The sequence below is a fragment of the Carettochelys insculpta genome, chromosome 4, assembly GCF_033958435.1.
Source record: "Carettochelys insculpta isolate YL-2023 chromosome 4, ASM3395843v1, whole genome shotgun sequence".
Lineage (NCBI taxonomy): Eukaryota > Metazoa > Chordata > Testudines > Carettochelyidae > Carettochelys > Carettochelys insculpta.
The window spans coordinates 6,714,463-6,737,986 of NC_134140.1; the positions used below are offsets into that span (position 1 = coordinate 6,714,463).

General features: G+C 44.2%; 1 protein-coding gene across 1 annotated transcript in view; it reads right to left on the reverse strand.

Moving 5' to 3' along the window:
• ATRN (attractin) overlaps window positions 1–23,524 on the reverse strand; it is a 246,863-nt gene that overhangs the window by 194,966 nt on the left and 28,373 nt on the right. The gene's annotated exons all lie outside the window — the stretch shown is intronic.

A 23,524-nucleotide genomic window follows, 5' to 3' on the forward strand; every position in this document is an offset into this window, starting at 1 on the left:
GTCCCTCACACACCCCCTACAGCCCAAGTCTCTCAGAACCAGCAGCATTCATCCTCTCCTGCACCCTCAACTCCCTGCCCCAGCCTACAGCCTGCACCCCATACCAAGACTCCATCCCAAAGCCTGCACCCCAGACCTCCTCTCACATTCACATTCCCTCCCAGAGCCTGCACCCCTCACTCCGTCAGGACCCCCACCCCGACCCAGTTCAGAGCACACACCACAGATCCCCTCCCAAATCCACACTCCCTCCCAGAACCTGCCCCCTCAACCTCCTTCTGCACCCAAACTCCTTTCCAGAACTCTCACCCCCAATCCCCTGCCCAGACCAGAGCCTGCACCCAGCACCCAAACTCCAGCACAGAACCTTAGGTAGGCGCATGCACTAGGCACTGTGGGCACCACCAAAACGTCTGCACATCTTCCACCCTGTACACTTGGTCAGTATACCTTCTTGTGACTAGCCACAATAGGGTACCAAGTAGTGCCAGGAAACTCCAGGGAGTGTTCCCATCTGGTTTCCTACTCAGAGGATCAACTTGGACAAAGTCTTTCTTTCAAAACAAAAGAAAAATACAGAAAGAGAAACGTAGGGACAGTAACAGGGTTCCCTTAACAGAGTAGCCAAAAGTGATGAAATAAGGTCCTTCAGACATTCCGTAGTGGGGGGAAAAATAAAAATGAAAGATTTAGAAGACTGCCAAGTTAATGCTAAAGCAAAATTTCCCAACAAAGAAACATTGACTTTCAAAAGCAGAGTCTAAAGCAAGGCTTCCCAAACTGTGGGGCATGAAGAAATTCCACGGGGTGTGTGAGGCGACTCAGCCCCCCCCCGCCCCCAGATCATTCTGCCCACCCAAAGTAAGAGCCAGCCTTTGCTTCTGACTCTCAGCCCCTGCCATTTTATGTGGATGACCCGGCGCAGCTGCTGTAAGAACCAGGCAGCCAGCGAAGATCCACATGGAGCTGGTTGCCTCCTGCAAATGTGACCATGTCGGTTGGAGGGGGAAGGGGAGGACAAGGAGGTGGGGGTTAATTGGAGGGGGGCTGGGGCAAGATTGGGAGCTAATGGTGCCTAGCTTTGTGGGAATGGGAGGGGCTCAGCTGGGTGGTTCGGGCAGGCAGGTATGTAGGTAGGCGGCTGGCCCCGGCAACACGGGGCAGCTGGTCCCAGCAGTGTGGGGCTCGGGAGGTCGGCGGGTGGCTTGCACAGGCAGCTCTGGCGGCTGGTATGGGGCTCAGGCACCCAGCCAGCTGGGGCTCACTGGACACCCACAAGGGACCAAGAAAAACTATTTGTGCTTATTGTTAATTTTAAATAACATTTTTATATCAAGTTTTTGTATTTTTTTTAAATTACAAAATGATTTCTTTGTTAAAAGGGAGGTTGGATGACGGTGAGGAAGATGTGTGTGTGTGTGTGTGTGTGTGGGTTTCTCAAAAATCAAAAGGGGAGCATGATGCCAAAAAGTTTGGGAACCACTGGTCTAAAGGGTAGCAACTGACTGGTGCTGAGCAACATCCTTCTGCAGGGGAGGAGCAGCAGTGCAGCCACGCAGCCTACCCAGAGAGAATCCATTGAAATTTAGGGGAGATAGCAAGATCTAGGTCAAAACTATATGACCCAGTTTGACTGAAACACACTAAATGAGACCAAGTAGTCTAGTGGTTGCTCACAGATGCACTATAAAAAAACGACTACAAACGCTAGCTGAAAATTTTACAAGAGGATGCTGGCTTTAAAAAACACTGCAAGTAGCAATCAATGTGTTCCAGCAACATTTTCTGGCAAATGAAGAGTCACAAAATGCTCCACTGGAGAAGATGCTTGTATGATAAAGCAATGTGGCAAGTTCTCTGAGAAGTATATTTTATTACAGTTGATCAGGAAAGTTACACACAACCATTTCTGGAGAATGAAGCGTCATCAAAATGAAATTGCTTTTATAAAATTATATTGATTTCATTGAAACGCAAGAAGTTGCAACAACACCAAAACCCCATGTCTAATATCTAAGAAAAAATGTATTCTAAATGACTTCTATTGATTTTAAGTTGTGTAAATTATGTATGACAAATAAAAGTCAAATGGAAGCAAAGTGTTCCAGTTTTATTGAAGCTAAATATTCTGACTGATGCAAAATTAAGTTTTTGAGATTTACTTTCATTGAGACGCTTTAAATTTAGGGAGCTTGCTCCTAATTAGAACTAAAACACATTTTGATGCCTGGACTGAATTTCCAGGACTCTGTTCTATACTTTCCATCTAACTATACCTGGGCTCAAAACCTTCAAACCCAAATTTGGCAGAGAGTCCACTTTTGCGTAACTCATCTGTTAGCACAATGTTTGAAGGGTTTGCTAAGCACCTGCAGCATCTGTGAAATTTAGTGAGGCGGTTTTGAGGCTTTTTTGTTCTGTTTTGCTGTTTTTATTAATTGCTTAGGATTTTTTAAAAGTCAGACTATCCATTTACAGGGCTTTTTTTCTGCCAGAATGCCACAGAATGACTTTTTCTCCCTACGTGGGGCAGGGTCTTGCCTCCCACCGACTCTGGGCAGGAGACCAGAGGAGCCACCAGCCGCTCCTATGGGAGGTAGGTGGGGGCAGTTTGGGGCTGCAGGGGGGTAAGCTTGGTGGTGGCTTGGGGCCACGGGGAGAGGGAAGAAGGGGGTAAAGTGGCAGGTGGGAGGCACCCCAGGGGCTGCTGGCTGTGGCTGGAGCAATTCACTCAGGTGCAGCAGGAACGGCGCCGCCCCCTTCACACCCTGCAGTGCACAGACCCCCCCAGCCCCCAGCCACAGAGCTGCCTGTGTCCAGCCCCCTGCCAGGTGCACTCCACCCTGTTCTCCCAGTCCACAGCCCACCCTGCCCCCTGCCTGCTGTCTGGTGGCCCTGTGCCTGGTTCTCCCTGTCCACAGCCCACCCTGTCCCTCACATCCCATGCCTTACCCACAGCCCCCTCTTCCCCCTGCCTGGTGCTCTATGCCCAGTTCTTCCTGGTCAGAGCCCACTCTCTGTCCCCCACCCGACCTGTGTCCCACCAGCCCCTCCACCCGCTTCCCTGCCACAGCCCCCCATTTGGTACCCACAGCCCACCCTGCACCGTTCTACTCGCTTCTCCTCCACCCCATGCCCACAGCCTGCCCTGCCCCGCCTGCTTGATGACAGCTCCCCTCCCGTCTCTCCCATGCCTGGCGTGTCCTTGTCCTCCAGCCACCACTCCTGGGGCTCGCCTCCCACTTCGCGGGAGCAGGTCCCTGCCTGGACAGCTGCACTTCTCTAGCATGCACAGCTGCTCCGGCAAGTCGCTGTCCAGGCGCACCACGGGGCTGGAGGCAGCCAAGACCTGGTGCAATGTTGCGGGAGATGTGGGGCAGGGACGCTAGTCTGGGGCTATGTGTTTGTGCCCTGCTGTTTGTGGGGGTGGGGACGTGTGTTTGCGTTCTAGAGGGTTTTCTGGGCTGTGCTGTGTGCGGTTGGGTTGGAAGAGAGCACGGCGTGTGTAAGGTTCGTGGGTATTGTGTGTATTGGGATTGTAGGTGTGTTGTGCTGGGCATTATGGATATTTTGTGTCTTGAGACTGTGTGTGTGCTTTTTGTCAGACATTATGATTACTTTGTGAGTTGGGGTTTTGTCTGAGTGTATGTTGGGTTTGGCTGGGCTGGTGCTCTTTCTGTATGCTTCAGTTTGGTTACCTTTTCTTCCTAGAAAAAAAGCACTGTCCATTTATATTTTTTAAAAAGGACTCAGGTACCTAATTTTAGGCACTAATACTAGGAAAAAGTGGACATCTTTTCTAAACCTTAGCCTTTCGAAAACACTCGCAATGGAGAGCCTAAGAATCTTAATGTTCTAAGTATGCTGATGTCTCAGCTGTGAAGGAACTTTGCCTGTCATTGAGGGAAAGCAGACTTTGGAAACACAGTAAATCTCCATCTGAGCTAATTAACAATTTGCCATGCTCTCAAACAAATATCAGCCTTCAGTCAGGACCCATTACGAATGACTAGCTGTGGAAACAACCACTCTCACAATCACTACAGAAAAATTATCAAAGGCACTGTAAGATAATGTCTCAAACATTCCTGGAAACTTTGTGGGCTCCAGTGTTGACAGACCTTAGACATATTTCAACAATACAAAAACCAAATGAACTGTTACGTTAAAAAAAAATACTTTAGCAACATGTTTCCTTGGTAAAAACAAGATCTGACTACTGACCTGTGAATGATTTACCTTCCTCACTAACCTTTGGAATATATTTTATTAAACCCAAACAAACCAAGTATCATTACAGAAAGTGCAATGCTTTCCAAAGCAAATGAAATAGAAGTGAAGTTGTCATAATTGCACTCTGGTATTATAGAGAATAAGGTATTGTATGAACAGTCCACAAGCTGGAGATAAGCCAGAACACCCAGCACCAAAGCAAGCTAAGACTGGAGTCTTCCTCTTATATGCAAAAAAAAAAAAAGCCGATAAAAGGTTGAACTCAGTTCCAAATACTAATAAAACCAAACCCCCTAGAATTTGTCTAATAATGGTCCTCTGTCTACTTCTCACAAAAATCTACCATATTTAAGCACTGTACTTGCATGCTGAGTAGTGGCGCATCATGGTTTGGTTTTATTAATGTGACTAAGATCAAATATACAAATCTAGACTAGGAGTGAGATACTTACAGACTGGGGAAGTTTGTAGTATAGCCGGTGCTACCCCAATATCAGATAACATGACAACTAGAAACATTACGATAAGAGACTTCTCTCGTGTACCACTAAGAGTACGTGTACCACCAGTTGGGAAACATGATCCTAAAGTAATCCGAGATCTTGAAACAAGCGCCATTCAACTTTTCCAGATTACAGTACCCTTTTCAGGGGTTACATTTTTGCATGTTTTTGTAAGTAAGTAGTTTTCAAGTGAGGTGTAACTTGGTATGCAAAACAAATGTATCAAAAGACTACTACTGAAAAACTGCTGAGATTCTACAATTTTTTCCAAACAAATGAATTGGAATAGAAATATTGCACTTGCATTTCAGCACAAGGCATATGAAGCAGTAGAAACAAGTAACTGTCTGAATGAACTTTTAGAGTGTACTGGCTTTACTAGTGGTGTTTATGCAGCCTGTTAAACTAGTTAAATATCTAGATGAGTTTATGTACCCTCTGGAAGACCTCACTGTACTGCCAAAGGTACATGTACCACTGGTTACAAAACACTACTATAATACAAGCAGTAGAAAATTCCCCCTACTCTCTCTCTCTTTGTCTTTCACCATCATGAGTAAACCAGGGCTTGTAAAAGCAGCCTTACCGGTAGGCACATAATTCTATCTCTATGGTCCATCAAATCCCTGACCCCTCTAGAATAATGGCAGCAATAATGCTTATTATTATAAGTGCTGGCTGTGATGTGGACCCCTCTCCACTAAGACCTAGAATGAAACCATAGATTGAGTCCATATAAACCACTTACAGCCACTAATATACATGTGTTTAAACTGCTAATCTCTGACTAAAAGGCTTCATATCCTATTTTCTACTCCAATAGCATCCCATCCCAAAATTAACAACATAGCTCTTATTTCCTAATTGCTTATTTTGTCAAAGAGCACACATTGCTTGAAGCAGAAAGGCATGCACATTGGATTTGGCATAATTACATTTTGTTTAAATTGTAGACAAAGTACAGCTGCCAAATATTCACAAGAGATAAATTAAACCTGTGCATCTAACTCCTATAAAAACTCTTTTCCTGCCCAATTGCAAAGGTCATTCACACCTGAGTGCCAAACCTCAGCTAGGCAGGACAACCAGCAGAAGTGTTCTTCAAATACATACCTCTTAAATACATTTGTACTTGTGAAAAATGTGATTATGTACATGAAAAGCTTAAGCTTCCAATGCTGCAGACAAGTATAAATTTTCCGTGTGCATGTTAAATATACCTCAAGTGGTATTACATTGATTATTTTTGTGTAATAGTTAATGGAAAAACATGCAAGGATACAAGGTTATCTAATTATTAGAAAGACAAAGGAAATCTATAGGATAACATTTGTACTGATAATCCCAGAAGTTCTAACATCCTAAGGATATGAATACACTGCAGTGTAAGCCTGGACTCAAGCCCCTAGTTGGCACCAAACAAATTATGCTAACACAAGGTCAGAAGACTCCACAGGGATTAAGGGTCCAAAGACAAGCAGACCTAGGGTTTAAACCCTACCTCTTAGCACCATAGGTGCACCCCACTGTACTCATGCCCTGGGAGTCCACCAAAATTATTCTGCAGTCCAATAAGTTGACATATGTCCTCCAGGGCAGAAGTTCTCAAACTGTGGGTGAGGACCCCAAAGTGGGTAGCAACCACTTTGGACTGGGGGTCATCAGGGCTGACTTAAATTTGTTGCAGCCTACGGCTTCATCCCGAGGCCCACGGTCAGAGCCATGGGCTTCAGTCCTTGGTGTTGTTGCTCATGTTTTATGTCTGGAGCAGTGGTGTTCCAGAAGGCTCAGGCTTTGGTTCCCCTACTCCTGGAGTTGTGAAGTAGTTTTTGCTGTCAAAAGAGTTCGTGGTGCAATTAAGTTTGAGAACCCTACACTAGGGTATGTCCACATTGCAATTTACAAACAAGTGGCTGCCACGAGACTGTTTGGAGATGCAGATGTTTAGTTTCAAGGTGGAGACAGGGCTCTAAGACTCAGAGATAGAGGGGCCCACCCCAGAGTTCAGGCTGCTGGCTGAGCTTCAATGTCTAGACTCCAATTAAACCATCCTATACGTCAAGCCCCATGACCCCAAGTCAGCTGGCCTGTATCTCTTAAGAGTGTAATTGCACTGTAAGTATTCCCCAATCAAATGCGGTGGGCTGTCAAGTTCTTCCACTGTGCACCACAAAGCACTATAAAGGCCATAAGGAAGTCCAGGGCACAGGTGGTTGGACTCAGGACCACATTCGGAGGTGTAGAAACTGGAGCCCAGGGTTAAGATCCAGGGTTCAACAACTCCTAACCTGGGGATTAGAAGAGAGTGTATATGCTCAAGCTGTAGGATCACAAACCCAGGGTCTACTCATCTGAATTCTACTGATCCTGGTCTTACACTGCAGTGTAGACATATTCTCAGATGAGAGGTCCTAGAACCCTGTGGTGGGGTGAAGGTTGGAGCCAGAGTCAAGCTGATATCCAGGTTTTCCACCCTGTTGTTCTGCAGTGTGGACAAAGTCCACCTCAATTTAGGTTTTGGAAGTCCACCAAAAGTATCCCACAATACCATGAGCCAACATCCTTTATCTTCGCTATCCCAAAACCCCCCAATCAATTACAGGAAATGGAAACAAATCCCTTTATGGTAGTGCAGCAACTGGCTGGGTTAGCGGTTAACTCTCCCATTGTTTACAGATCCCTGATAGGTAATACACGCCATCACAGAATCATCTGTATTTGAAATGGAGACTGGCCAGAAGTAGCCCTTTTGCAAAGCACACTCCCTCAAAGCCCAGGAGCACAGTTAGATTTTGGTTACTCTGTAAGCTTAAGGCCAAGAACAGTGGACTTGAATAAGACTACCAAGAATGATCACACAAACCAGAAAATAGCAAAGGAAATAACAGTGCTGCCATTTTTCCAGACCAGTAACCAGATCAGAGGGCAGGTTAAGCAGCTCAAGACCAATTACCCGAGAATCGACAACCAGACTCACACTTTGGGCAACTCACTGGTATTGCACCCATTTTAGGAATCTGACTAGGTGCTGAGTGAGCCATCGAGCACAGAACAAACAATGATACATGATGGACTGGTAAGCTAGACTGGAATCTGCTGGCCTCGGAATTCAGCATGGGGACTGGTGGAAGCCAGAAGAAGGTGCAGAGTGAGGCCAGCAATGGGTTTCTGCTGCTGAAGCCAGTCCCAGAAGACTTAGCTGCAGCAGCACATCCTGGGACTGTACTTAGTGGAGTTTTCTGATACCCGCACAAGACACAGACCGTCATGGAACTGGCAGAAAATCATAGAAGGAACAAAAGCCACAAGCCACCTGGGCCCTGGTAAACGTCTGACTCCATTTTAATGTTTATTAACATAGGAATAAGAGGGAATTCTGTTCTATGAACTAACAACTTTTATTAGAAGCCCCCATAGGCAGCATATATACCCTAATGATGAATTTTATGTCAGCAGCTTGACTCCCTCCCGCAACACACCCCGTCGAGTTCAAGAAAGTAACTGGAAAATGTAAACAGTAAAACAGTCTTGATAGTTAATCACAGGAAGGAAGCACATCTTCATTAGGGCATTCCTGTTTCTTAAAATAATGTTATATTGCCACGATAAGTTCATCTCTCTGTAACCAATGATTTAACAAACTGCATGTAAACAGTGAACCAGGAGACAGGTGGGGGACACAAAAATGTGTTCCATTTACAAATCCATTCCATTTCAATTAAACATACTGCATAGGTGACAAAAAAATCATTTGTCCCAAATTCAACTGATATTTGAAATTTTATCCAGAAATATGGGGGGGGGCCCTGCAAAAAGGAGGAAAGATATAGGGGATTACTAAGGCATACTGTGTGTTTGTATGCTGTCGTAACAAGCTAAGCTGTGAAGCTAACTCAGCATCCTGTCCATAGCTACACATTTTTCCTGAAGCCGGTGTAGGATGGAAATTTCTGAGGTAGGTTATTCCCGATACACAGGAATTTTTATATCAGAATCTGATATATGGGAATCTGTACCCATTTACATACAGGAATTCCTGATACACAGTTACATTTTGGGGAAGGGCATATTTTCCAGAGCCATTTCAGCAGCCAACCAGCCCACTCTTCAGTCACTATGTTTGATTCATCCAGTTTCATATGTTGCTAGTTCCCCACCAGTGCCTCGGAATAAAATCTTGCTTTGCCAACGGTACAACACAAAAACTGTTAAATCATCCAAAAAAACTTAAGTCCTGAAATGACAGGAAAAAAAGCATTTGGAGCACTGATTTGCCCTCCTCCTCCGCCCAAATAGTTCTAAAACTGGGGAGGAAGGAGTGGAAAGGGGGGGAAAAAAAAAGCTTTGAATTTTTAACTTCTCTCCATGTCTATCTACACTTCTCTCACTGTGATTCACCAGGCTGCATCCAAGGAGCTTCCACGGTCTGAAGCAGCCTCTCAGAATACACTGAAGTTCAATATTAAACACACACACACACACACACACACTTACACTTTTAGGCCTTTGCAACTCCATACAGATTTTTTCTGTGCACCTGCACTCTGTCATTTGACACAGTAACTCTCTGTATCTTATCTTACAGGTTGCAGTGCCTCCACAGGTCACTTATACGGCAGAATCCTGGATCAAACAGGCCTTCGTGGACCGACCTTTCCAGGAGGAAGCAATCCCATGACAATCTTAGGGCTGAAGTTCTAGACAGGGCCAACAAGCAGTACCAGTACTCAAGAGAGTGATTTGTGGCAGGAGGCAAGGCTCAGGCTGGCTGCACAGCTTGAGAACAAGGACTTCAACATGGCAGAAGAAACAGGTGCTAATGGATGAGGACAGAGCTCAGAGTCTGTCACTAATAGTTTCAAGATTACCAGTGCTGCAGTCCAGACGGAGCTTCAGGACATGAGGGTGGGGTGGGGGAGTAGCTGGGGAGGCCAAACTTGACCCATACCGTCTTCCCACTTGAACCCCACCCACCATATGGCAAATGAGAAGGAAGGGAAACAGCAGAACACACGCACTCATTCAAGCAAAAAACCTTAAGTGCACATCTGGTTTTTTAAACAGCAACGAAGGGTCCTGTGGCACCTTATAGACCAACAGAAAAGTTTCGAGCATGAGCTTTCGTGAGCACAGACTCGCTTCATCAGATCTGATGAAGCAAGTCTGTGCTCACGAAAGCTCATGCTCGAAACTTTTCTGTTGGTCTATAAGGTGCCACAGGACCCTTCGTTGCTGTTACACATCCAGACTAACACGGCTACCCCTCCGATATCTGGTTTTTTAACATGCTAGCGCTACTGGTATTTTGGTGTGTGAATAACAACAGCAATGGGTTAATGATGTACTTTTCTAGTAAATGTTTACAAATACAGCTTCTTATTTTATCATACAAGTTTATTGCTCTCACTGCCTCACATTGTATAGTGCATACCTCAAATAAGGCAAAACATGATCAGGATTATTGGGAATTAGTATGCAAATTCTACTGCTCAATAGAGTTAGCTGTGTCAACCACTTCGTTACACAAGTGACTACTGTGAATTAACCCACCTCTTCTCCACTTGATCAGCAGTCATGTCACTCACAAACATGGTGAATGGCACTGAACCTCCTGTTCCACCTGAAGTACTGAAACCACTTTGCCAACAATCAGCCCCATTCCCAGCCCCCAATAAGCACATTCAGTGAGGTAGTGTTTCTCCTTTTCCTTTGCTCATGAAAATCCATAACATGAAAGCACAAAACACCACGGACTTCTATTGCCTGGGTGCATCCAGCTCCGCTTGTCTTAGGTAAACTTTCCAGTTGAGTGTCCAAAACTCAAGGAGAAATGACTCTCCTCTGGCTTCACAAGTATTGTGAAGAGAAGAGCGGGCCACATGAACGCAGACATCACTGATGAAGCTAGAATCCAAAGCAGTCTTCAAACATTCATAAAATCCACCTCTGTGGTTCCCCAAGGTCTGTGTAACAACAGAACAGTACCCTTTTATGTTTACATACTCGTGCACTCCTGAGGATGGCAAACAATGGGCAGAAGTCCCATCAATGTCTCTGGTGCCATTGGAAACTCCCATTCTCTCAAAGCCAGCAACCATCTCAAGCATAGCTATTGGGCCTGCCACCCTGGGATGAAACTACACACTTGACTGCTTCAAACCTCTGCCATCTCTTTACCCATAGTTGACTTTTCCATACCAAACTGGTTAGCGTTTACAGTCTGGGGAAGCCAGCTTCCAGACCAAGGTACATGAGCTCATTTTCTTAAGCGATATGAGGTAAACGCTCAGCCCTGCCCCTCATCCCTCATGCAGCTGGCAGCATGCTCAAAGCTGTGCTGCCCATGGATTAACAAAACACCCGTTAATGCTACCAAGCACCACCTAAACGGTAAAGGTATGCATCTCAATTAATTAATGAAGCTGTTGTAAAATGGACTATTAGTGACTTTCACCTGCACTTGGACCATACATTAAAAGGTCAAAGTCAAATCTCAGCACTCCACCTCGGAAAGGTTTCTGACCCCTGGTTCCAGACATTTACAGCAACCCATTACTGGACAAGTTTGGCCACTCACATGTGTGGATCTTTATACTGAAGGGTCAGGGCAAGATTCTCACAAAGTTCCCGAAGTGCAGCTTTCTTCTTATATTTCTTCAGGACCCCCAACTGGTCAGCCAAGATCTGCATGACTGTGTGGTCTACCAGTCTGCATTTGTGGTCCTGCTCCAAAAGTGACTAAATAGGGGCACCAGCAGCTGTAGGAAGTGACATGAGCAGCAGCAGTCAATTTGAGTCTGTCATGTCCGTGTTCTCCTCCTCTTCATCCATTGTAAGCTCTGTTATATTTCTTCAATCGGTCAGAAAACATTCCTCAAATGTTCACCAGCTTCTCCCAAGAACTCTGCCCTTTTGCTGACACAGGAGTCAATGCACAAGCAACAGAAATTCTTCACAAGGCCCCTCCCTCCACACTCCTGGCTCCAGTTGCTGGAAGCACACTTACCAAATTGACTGCTTGACAGGATATGTTCATAAGCCGCTCCAATTTCCTGTAACATGCAGGATGGACAGTGGAGTTTCCCTGTATTGCACCATGGTTCAAAGGAGGATGCTAAGGAGTCTGGGATATGATTGGCTTGATGTGAGGCTGCATGCTGCAGTTTGGATAAGACAGCTGCAATTTCAAGCCGAGCTTTAACAATTCTAAACTATGGGGTGACAACCAGTCTAGCTGGTCAAGCCCTGGGCTAGGTCAGCTGATTTGAGTCCTACTAACCCTGGACTTACAATGGAGTGCAGAAAAATCCTTAAGGACTTAGTGTAACTAGGAGTGTATAAAGAACCACACAGCAAAATTTTACTGTTCCTTCAACTGTCATGATACAAGTGGCTGAAAACAAAAGGTGACCACCCACAACATTAACAGATGAATCTTACATATACACGTCTGTTAGGCACAATGACTGAGACCTGTAATGCAGCAGACACATGACTATTTTAATATGTGGGCAGGCAACCCTGAACATGATGCTGTAACTGGTAAAAACAATCCTTTCCCCTCCCTCAATTTGTGCAGTTATTCACAGATACTAAGATCAGAAGAGATCACTGTTATCACGTGGTCTGCACAGATGCAGCTTCACCATTATAAGCTCTCTGATGTAGTTGCTGTAAGCCAAGGGGAAAGCGTTCCCCAGTCAACTTAACTAATCTTCAACAAAGAGTGGCAGTAGCTATACTGGTGGGAGATCATCTCTTGCTGACACAACGCTGTCCACAACAATGCTTTGGTTGGTGTAACTTATGTCACCCAGCTGGGTGTGCTCTAAAGTTATACTGACCGAAGTGGTAGCATAACCATACCTTAAACATTAGTCCTCTGGTTACAATGAGCTTATAAATTTTATAGGCCCCATCTAGTGCAACCTCGACAAATTATTTTGCAAAGGGTTATTTTAAATAATTTCAGGATATAATCTGCACCTGTGTGTAGTGGGGCCGGATGGCCACCCCACTACCTGGAAGAGGAGGACCCCTTCCTGGCATCTCCCAGTTACCTGACTAGAAGTCAGGAGGCAGGACCAGGGCCATAAAAGCCCAGGATGAGGACTCAGTTGGGGCTGAGCTTCCAGAGGACGGCTCTGTGCTTCCTGCCTGGCAGCCTGAGGACTCCGCCAAGGGCCAGCCTCCAGGAGAGCCAGAGGATAACTCTGGACTCCCAGCTTAGGAGGTTGCAGACCAGTGGAGTAAGGCTGAAGCCTGGATTGGGCCACCTGGGCCCTTGCTAAGCCTCATGCTCTGGGGACCTCAGCAGAACCGGCCTGTAGAAGACCACCCAGATCCTGAGGGCCAACCAGAGTATCCACCGCAGCCTGCACCCCGAGCCAGCCTGAGGCCACGGAACCCCAGACCACCTGGACCCCAGCTGGACTTGGAACCCTGCAAGCCCGAGAAGTCGTTTGAACTCTGGGTACGTGCTGGGGGCGGTGGGGACAGGGAGTGCACTAGTGTAAGAGGACCATTAAAGGACCTTGGGTCGACGTGTTGCAGTCTGGATTCCCCACTGAACCACGCAGACCGGACTGCTGCAACCAGGGCCCCTGAGCCAGGACACAGTGGAGTGGGCAGGTCTGCATCCCCTCTGCCAGACCACTTGACAGATGGCAGTCATCTCTCCCACGCCACCAGCCAGCACCAGCGAAATGTCTGTGCCCAGCAGAGACCATGAACTGGTTTGTTACCCTGCCTTGAGCTAAGGCCAGGGCCTTCCCCAGTGATGTTTGCTGCCCTGCCCTGAGCTAGGGCCTGGGCCTCCTAAACTGTTGTGTGCTTGTTGGCTGCCCCACCTTGCTCCAGGGCTCAGGCTCCTTTTTGATGTGTGCCATCCTGCCCTGAGCTAGGGCCAGGGGCCACCTAAGACTGTGGCCCTGCTGTTGCCCAGACCTTTTGCTAGGTCCTGACAAGAGCTAGTTTTCCCCAGCACCTGCCCAACATAAGGCAGGGGGCTTTGAACTGTTGCCTCTCACCCATCTGAGGCAAGGTGGGAATCCCCCGAACTAAGGACTTGGGGGTTGTTTTATACTCATGTCAGTGGGGCGGGATGGCTGCCCACTGAAATGGAAAGGGAGGAGCTCTTCCGGGAGCCCTGAACCAGCTACAGTGTGACTCTACCAGTGCTTCTAGCAGTCATTCCCTTTTCACTTCCCGCCCCCTCCCCACCCCCAGCCTCTGCCGTTTCAAAGCTCATTGTGATTCATGCTCAGCCACAAACAGAAAGCCAGGTTTGCTTACTGATAGTTCAGCAGTTCCCCCAAATTAGAAACATACAATTAGCCAAAAATGTATCTTAAATACATGTGCCAAAGTTTAAATTACAGTATTCTGCACCTGTGTACCTAGTAAATATGGCATTATAATTATAATTTTTAAAACCATATAAATGTTGCAAGATTTATAGTCGCATCAATATTCCTCCCCAGTTTCAAAGAACTTTTGCTCAGATATGAATAACAACTTAAAGACCTACATTTAAAACACAGATAAAAGGGCTGGGCTAACCATCTCTGTTTCTGCTTTGTTACAGAAGCTCCCTCCAGGTCAGAAGGAGTCAACAGTATTTTAGAGGCACAGGGTCAGTGCCTGGAAGCAAAGTGCACCATTTTGTTTGTGACCATGCAGACACATTTAACACCCCCACCAGAACAAAGGATTATATCATGGAAGAGACCATCAAAACCACCAACTTCCAAATGGACACTTCGGCATTATTTTCTGCTGATCTCTCCTTCTTGCAAGGCTACAAGCATGAAACAACTTCTTCAATTCTTCACAATGTGCACAACTGGGAAGTGGCCAAGTTAAACCCGCAGTAGCAAATTGCTTATGTCTTCATATCCCTATTCTTTCCTATTCTGAATTAGAACTGGATTCCTCCCCACTGAGAGATCCCAGTCCAAGTGTGAAGGACAAAAATCAGTAGCAGGGAAGCAGGTTTAAACAGAGAAGTTCAGGAGGCAGACCTGTCAGGTTTCTGAGGCTGAAGGGGGTCTATTCGAACCAAAATTTCCACAAGCATCACAACCCACCCTGGGTTCCCCACTACTGCAACTACTTGAACCTGGTCTGTGCCTAATACTCAAAATTCTCAGTCATTTTCCCCAGTGCTATCCACCTGGGAAATAGCTTCCTGAAGATTAAGGAACAACTATGGCCAAAGACTAAAGTTTTGTTCAGCTGTAAGAATGAAAGATTTGTACCTTCAACATACAGCACTGAAATAATGAGTACGTTCCAGCTGGGATGTGATGAAACTCCCAGGGAAAGAGGAGTATACAATTACAAAGCAGATTATTTTTTTCAGCTATATTGACAAACAGAAGTTCATCTATAGATTAACAGGTCAATATCTAGCTATCAGTTCCAAACAGCACAGCACCCTTCAGATAACTTGTCAAAACTGATTTGCTTGTATTGATTTGATACTGCACAAGAACATTGATTGCTCATAAAAAAAATTTAACTAAAAAGTAGCCCATGGCTATACCCAAACAATTCCTTCCAACTCTGACAATAGAGTATGACAAGTATCAGAAAAATACCCAAGTTTTCAAGTTACTTTTAATAATGAAATAGGTCTTCCTGCAAAAAAAGAAAAAAGATGGTTAATATTTTGGGGAAATAAGCTCAAACCAACTGTAAGCATGTCCATTCATTTAAATCAATGCAGTTAAATGATTTAAATAAATCAATGTTAAGATAAAGATGGTTGATTTACTCACACTTTGGATCAAGCTCTGAGTAGAAACTGAACTTCAATTAAAAATGCACAAAAACAGCACTTAAACTCTTATTAAACAAAACTACTTTAATTGAACTGGATACAGAAGAAAAGTTTATAAAAACAGGTTTTGCATTTATAATTGATATATTAAATGAAGGAAGAGGTAGCAAATAAACTTAATTGTTTCTAATCACCACGTCCTTCAAGATATTAGAATTAGATCTCATCCTCTTACATCTTGTTTCTATGCATAGACTGGAAAAGAACACACTTTCCTGATTGTTTAACTCCTAATCCATTTCTCAATTTTGAATGAACTAGCTGAATAAACTAAAATGAAAAAATATTCTCTGTGCCTACTGGTCAGCCTACTGGTGTCAAAAAGTGGGTTAGCATTTCAACAAACTCAGGTAGCAAGAGCATACGCCAGTGACTTTGGACAGTTCAGTGGTTTGACTTGCTTGAAAACTCTGTCAACAAATATCAACTCTGACTATTACTCATGTAATTTAAATGTTTTAATAGATTATAGCAATCTTAAATCTTCACATAGGTTGTCATAATTTCAAATTTAATTTTAAACATTTGAAAATGCAAATTGAATTTACATCAGAATTGCACTATTTTAAATTGCAATTATTTAAATTTACTAGTCCCATAAACATGTTGCACAGAAGTAAGACTCCACTAAACTCTTCTCTCCTGCTGGTGATTCTGGAACCAATGGTACCCCCTCAAGAGTTTGCAAGCAGCCAATCTCTCCTTGCTCTAGTGGAGCAACTGTCCTTAGCAGAAGCAGTTAGTCTGGTTTCTCCTTGTTGCCATCTGTTTTTCCAGAATCCAGGTTCTTGCAAGCAGCCTTACTGACTAGTCATGCCAAATGTATACATTTTGCTCTTGCAAGAAAGCAAGTGCCTTCTTTGTTAAATAGATTGAAACCCAAAATTAGAAAATACTATCCTCACATCCTGTTTGTATTTTTATTCTTATGGATAAGAATTCTCTTTTTTCTAGCCACAAATATGCTGTATTTATCTGAACATTAAGCACACGATTCTAGGATTAGACAGGAAAGAGGGACGAGTTAATAACATCTTTTACTGGACCAATTTCTTTTGGAGAGAGACATGCTTTTCAAGCTTATGCAAAGCTCTTCTTTTGAGTCTGTGTGAGCTTGAAAACCTGACTCCCACCAACAAAAGCTGGTCAAATAAAGCACATTGCCTCAACTGTCTTGTGTTCTAATATTTTTCTATTTAGTCTTATACATACCTGTGGCTGGGAACCTCTCTTATGATCTGGGCATTTATTTTTACTTAAAATACACAAAACTGATTCTCCCAGATGGTCAAACAGTGAGATTCTCTGAATACAATCTAAACCCAATTCCTCAACTATGAAGCTTACTTATTTCAAGAAAGCCTAGGAAAACAAAAAGTTATGCTCTCTCAATCCACCAGCACTCAGATTGGAGCAAATTTCAAAGTTAGGAGATCCTCATTCTTGCCAACTGCAACCTACCATTTATAGCAAGGGAGTTTCAACTGGAATGCCTCCCACTACTGAATGCAACAGCAGTCTTACCTGAGATAATTCCTTTCTCCCTGGACAGCTAGTGTCCAATCTAAAATATTGTAATACAAATTTGGGTAATCAACTTCAAGAACCCCTGTCATATTCTGGAATAATCTGCAAGTGCATTTATTTTCAGTTCCTAAAATCCATAAATTTCTTTGCTACTGGGTTCTGGAAAAGAGACAGATTCGCTTAAGAAATCTCCAAAAAAGGATTACTTTAAAGGCCTCTATCTCACACTAAACTGAAGTTGTAGTTCTCACAAGTGTTACCTTAATTATGGAACCACCACAGTATCTTCATAATATAGGAAGTCTATGTATACACAAGACAGTTTTGTAGACAAAAAAAAGCCATACAGATGTGCTGAGGGCCCTTTTGTCAGAGTGGATGAAAAGATCAATCCACTTTTGCGTGTAAACAACCTGTTGACAGACATTTTGTCCGAACATCTCTTCCGACAGACACTTCTGTAGACAGATGCTTCTAGTGTATACATAACCTTAGTGTTTGTGTTGCAAGCAGTTGTGTGTTTGTAAAATAATTCAGACAGTAGTCAAGTCCAGCAGCCTATCGTTTTCTAAGGGTATGTCAACACCACAATGACAGCAGTGACAAGGCTCTGAGCCCCAACAATCTACCCAGGCTACAGGGCTAAAAATATGGGGAAAAGACAGCCTGGTTTCAGAGCCAATCCAAATGTCTATTTTCAGTCCTCGGCCCAAACCCAACTGCCACAAGTTTGTAGTGAACACAGAGTTAATTTCCTTCCTCACAGTAATCCAGTATCCCAACAACAGTTGTTTGTTTCCCATGGTGAAAAGGCCTTATCTGAACTGTGATGGGGCATTCTGTATTCTTCATGGGAACATGAATATGACATACCAGTACATACTTGATTCAAGATATGTCACATGAGATCACTGGAAAACGTGTAATCTACTGAATATGATTATCCCATTTGTTGTCATGTATCATTCATGTGTTTGGAGTTAGAAATATGACCTATAAAGCTGTGTAATTAGTGTAGTCCTGTTATGGGAGGGCCATTATTAATATTCAAGAAACTTAGTGGCCCAGTTCTTAGGTCAATAATATGCAACTAGATTTGTTTTTCCTGTAAGCCTGGGAGGAGGGACTACAGTGTCTCCTACCAATATATGTGACGTTCTCACTTCATATCAGGATGCATCTTGGATGTTCTAGTTTTCCACAAGCGCAGAAGGAACATTATGACCGAACACAAAGGGATTCCTACAGTATAAAAAAACTAGTTAAAGGTGGGGAGTGCGGTCATCTTATTCATCGGTTGTCCCTGGCTACACTACCCAAGATGACTGCTGGAAATACCTGAGACTGAACTCGCGGAGGGAATGGGCCCAGACTAGAACAGTTTTTAGTCCATGAAAGAAGCTTATTAGAATAACTTTGAGAATAAGGTATTATACGTCACTAATTTCTTCACATTTGAAGCTTAGCTTGCATGTTTGTCTTTTTTTTTTTTTTTTTTTTAAGTTACCTACATTGTTCTGTGTGCTATGTCTAATGACCACTTAAATCCAGTGTTCCCTGTAAGCTCAGTGCCTGGGCAGTCACCCAGAACAGATACATACGCCACCTACTTGATTAACAGAGCACACTCAGCCATCCACAGTGGTCAGCCTGTATCTATTATTGTGTATCTATTAGTGGTATATACGAGGGATGTAAAATCCCATTTAATTAGTTAACTGCTTAAATAATACGTGTAAACAGTTACCAACTCAATGGGGGTGGGGAGCAGCTGAGGAGACCACTCCAGCTCAGCATGTCCACAGGAGCCCCCGGCACGCTGTGGGTAGGGATGCTCCAGCTGGGGCACAGCAACCCTGGTCCCCAGTGTGACACAGGTGAGGGCACTCCAGCCTGACCAGAGCTGGTGAATTCCATGAATTTATAGTGTACAGATCTCTGTACAGCATAAGATACTTACCTCGGGTTCAACTCCCAAAGGAGCTGGGTATGACATTGTGCTGTTTTCAGTTGAGGTCTGCAGCTTTGTGGGGATAGTCCAGACCTTTTGTCTGTGCTGCAGCAGGTTAGCATGTCTAACTCAGCCAGACCGGGTACGTGTGGGCTCAAGCTGGCAGGGGGAACAGTCTCAGTGGGGTCTCAGTCACCAGGTGACAGCATCAAAGGAGATCCTAACCGGTTACATGAGCTTTAATGAGCACAAAGCAATCCTTATGAATAAAATTGAAAGCGGATTTTTAAGGGACTAACCATTTAAAGCATGCTGTAATTCAAAACCATACCAAGTAGACCTTGGCCCTTTAAATGCACCACTCAGTTCAAGCAAAGTAAACTGAAGCTCCAGCAGACCAGTATAAGGATAGTTGTCAGAGAAGACAGTTAAAATATTATTATTTCTCGTTCCCTGTCTGCCACATGCACCTTTCTCATCTCCTGAAAGATGATTTAATCGGAGTTATTCTTGGACATAATTGTCAGACAAACCAAACCCCATCTGTTCCCACCAAATTAACAAGAAACACTTGCTCAACACCACTTATACATCATCAGAACGTTTAAAAGTAAACAGCCTTCCCAGTAAAGGAAATTCTGCAGGACGCACTTGCCAGTTGCTCTCAATATAACCTTTCTGGGGGCACAGGGAGAAACCAACAAAATAAAGCCATATTTGACACTTGAAAATCATGACTTTTGATTGATGTATGGCCCGTTCATATCACAAGTAAACAAAATAGTTCACTAACCATGTGAATTTTGTTTTAACATCACTATTTTCCAGTTGAAAAATATTTAATTAAAATTTGGCCTTGTTCTGTCCTCCCAATTTCTATCTGCTTCAAGCAGTTTCAGATATCACTACATACGGTGTTCTGGGGCATATGAGTTATTAAGAAGGGACAGCAATAAAGCACAATAGGCAAGGTACTCAATATGCTCTACAAGCAGCTCCTCACAAGCCCCTTACTTTCACTTAGACTGATTTTAAAAAACACGGCAGCCAGAGTAAGAGCATGAGAGCAGAGAACGACGACAGAGGATTCAACAGCTTCCTCGATGTAAGCGGGAAGAGGTGGAGAAGTAAAGGCACCAAGTGTGGGTGGTAGGGAGGCTTGAGATAGAGGGAAGAGCAGGACGACATCAAAGCAGAAGGAAAACACTAACAAATTTAATTTTCCTTTGCCTCTTGTTGTCCCAGAAAGGCTGGAGAGTGAACTCCCTCAGGCCTGTAAAGTGCGCTGAGATGCTAAAATGAGGGATGCTGTAGAAGGTGGGACGAGGCAGGGGGCAGGCATCAGTTTTCAGGGGGTAGAGGCTGTGTTCCTACCTGCTTCCAACAGACACCAGTGCAGGTTCCTCAGGAATCATATATATTTGTGATTGAAAGGGTGCAGTGTCACTCATTTAACCAATTCCCAAATTTCAGGGGCTCTTGTATGTATCCCTGGGAACAAAATATTGATTCTAGTAAAAACCAGAAAAGTAGACTGATTTTTAACCGAGAGAAGACGGAACACAAAGTGCCCATTGGGTGCAGTAAGCAGAAGAGTCTCTCTGGTGCCCCCAGCTGCTGCCTACATACCACAGGCAGAGCTTACAAAGATGGTCTCTCATTAGGGCTACATCTGCACAAGAAGCCTCTGTTGACAGAAGTTACTGTCCGAAGGGATTTCCCATAAAAACTTCTGTCGACCGATTGCACCTACACATAAAAGCAGATAGAAAGAGCAATCCATTCTCTTGACAGAGAGCAGCCGGGCTGCCTCGCCCTCTCTCGACAGAACTACTGACCTCACCCTCTGAAAACAGGGCTGGCTGGCGAACCGTAAGCCTGTCTGTCGACAAAAGGGCCCAAAAGCATCTATACGGCTGTTTTGTTCACAGAACGCTGTCGAGTAAGGCATTATACCTAAATGGGGAGAGGTGTAACGCTGCCAGTGGATGTGCCAGGTTTTGTCACCTAACTATCCACAAAGCACATTTGCTGTGTAGGAGCTCAGCATTTTTTTCCAGCAAAACCAAAGCCAATCATGCATATGCGGCCTAGGTGTACAGCTCAGCCTACATAAGCAACAATGCTTTGGAGCCTCTAGTTTGTTCCTTCTTTTACCTTACAGAGGTGCCTCAAATGTTGACATAGGACCTCTTGTTTATTTTTAATTTACCAAACTAAACAAAAAAATAAATTCCATCTTTGAAGAAAAGATCACATGCAGTATGACAGCACACTGGTCAGTCATAAAATTGTCAGCACTTATATTGTTTCTTCAGTAGGTATACCCCCATGTTGCTTGCATAAACAAACATCAACTTGCATTAATAACTATTATTCCTTAAGAGTAACAATACACCCACCCAACATTACTGAAAGTACACTGCACTATGAAACTTGACAGATGAATTTCATTTCTGGCTTTACAAAACTAATTTAATTCTACTGTCTTGTATGAACAAGCTTTTCTAAAGCCTTGTATCCAAGGATCTCAAAGCCCGTCACAGAATGTCTTGCTCTCATTTTACAAATGGGAAATAAAGACATGGCCCCACGATGCTTCCTCTGGGACCTCACAAATCTACATTGCCTTACTTCAAATTTCCGAAAGGATCGCTGTTAAGGGCACACAAGGCTATGGAGCTTGCATATAGATCCCAGTGCAAGTCATTTGAAACAGGCAACTGTAGCAGTACTCAAGACTATGAACAAACATATGACCTACAGAGGAAACCAGATACATAGCTCCCTGCCTCTCAAAAGGGGTAACAGATAGGAGAACCCCAGAATCAGGGAAGGACCTGCACTACCACCCAACAGAGTAGCCAGGAATCAGAGCTTATTACCCCTCCCACTCTCCCTCCAGCTAACAGAACGCAGGAAAGCCTATGTTTTTATTACTTTGAACTTCTTGCAGCTTCATTTCATAAATCTATACTGGGGGAAAAAAAAAAAAAAAAGACATGAAACTCATCTCAAGCACTTTGACAATATTTGCCCTGCCCCAGGCTGATGAATCTGCCAGCTGGCATACAGTCCAGATATCCTACTAATTTGGACCCTATTTAGTGAATGAATCTAAGGTTCTCCAACTGCCTATCAATTTTATGGACTCTAAGTTTAACTCAAGCACAAATTCAATGTGATGGATCTTCCTAAAACTTCTGAACCTGTAGTTTAAATGTAGTTCACTGATGTGCAATCTATGCTAGTGAGTGGGCCACATGAATTGCTCACCATCTCAGTGGGCTGCAAGACTGTCATAACCTGGAACCAATCCCTGCAACGAACCTCGGTGCCAACTCTGCTCACATACCGACATCAGCGACATCATCACAGGACCTAACCACATCAACCACACCATCAGGGGGCTCATTCACCGGCACATCTACTAACACACGCCATCATGTATATTGCAGTGGGGCATTGCTAGCACATAGACCAAAATGGACAGTCTCTACATCAAAGAATAAATTAACTCAAATCAGGTATCAGAAACGGTAGCATACAAAAACCTGGAGTGGAACACGTCAATCTCCCTCGACACTCAGTAACAGATTAAAAAGTAGCCATCCTTCAACAAAAATAATTAATAAACAGACTCCAAAGAGAAACTGCAGAGGTGCAGTTGATTTGCAAATTTGACACCATCAACCAAGGATTGAACAGAGACTGAGAGGGGCTGGCCCCTTACAAAACCAGTTGCTCCTCTGGATGTTCACAACTTCACATTAGCTACTGATAATGGACCACTTCCTCCCTGACTGAACTCAACTGGTTTCTCCTCTCTTGATGTTCAAAACTCCACATTAGCTGCTGATAATGGGCCACATCCTCTGTGACTGAACTGGCCTTGTCAACTCTGGCCCTCCTCTTGACTAGGACTCTCTCCTTTTCATGAGCCTATAAATTTAGACCATTCTCTGGAATCCCCACTCACACATCTGACGAAGCAGGTCTTTGTCCATGAAAGTGTGTGGTCCAAAATATCTTAAATCTATAAGGTGCCACAGGACTTGTTGTTTTATAACCAAGACTGTCTCCTGGGATAGGGTAGTTTTGCTAGCTGGCTTGCATTCTTGTTTGTGAGGACTTAGAATGTGTTCAGACTGAACCAGAGCCACACTTGAATTGTATGTGGGGGGGGAACAGTTCTCACAATCATTGTTCTGTGCAATCAGCACACACCTCATTTCACATGCCTTTGCTTTACTTGCAAGTCACTTTAGTAATAGTGCTTGGAAACAGAAAAACTCATGGATAGAAACCAGCGCAATCTGGCAACTCTGTGTGTGGGCAGTGGTAAACAAAATATCTCAAGGGCCACACACAGAAGAACCCTGGTGAGCCACAAGAGGTCTGTGAGCTGTAGGCTGTCCACCAATGGTCTAGCTACTATCTGGACTGCAAATGTAATGCCTGGAAAAT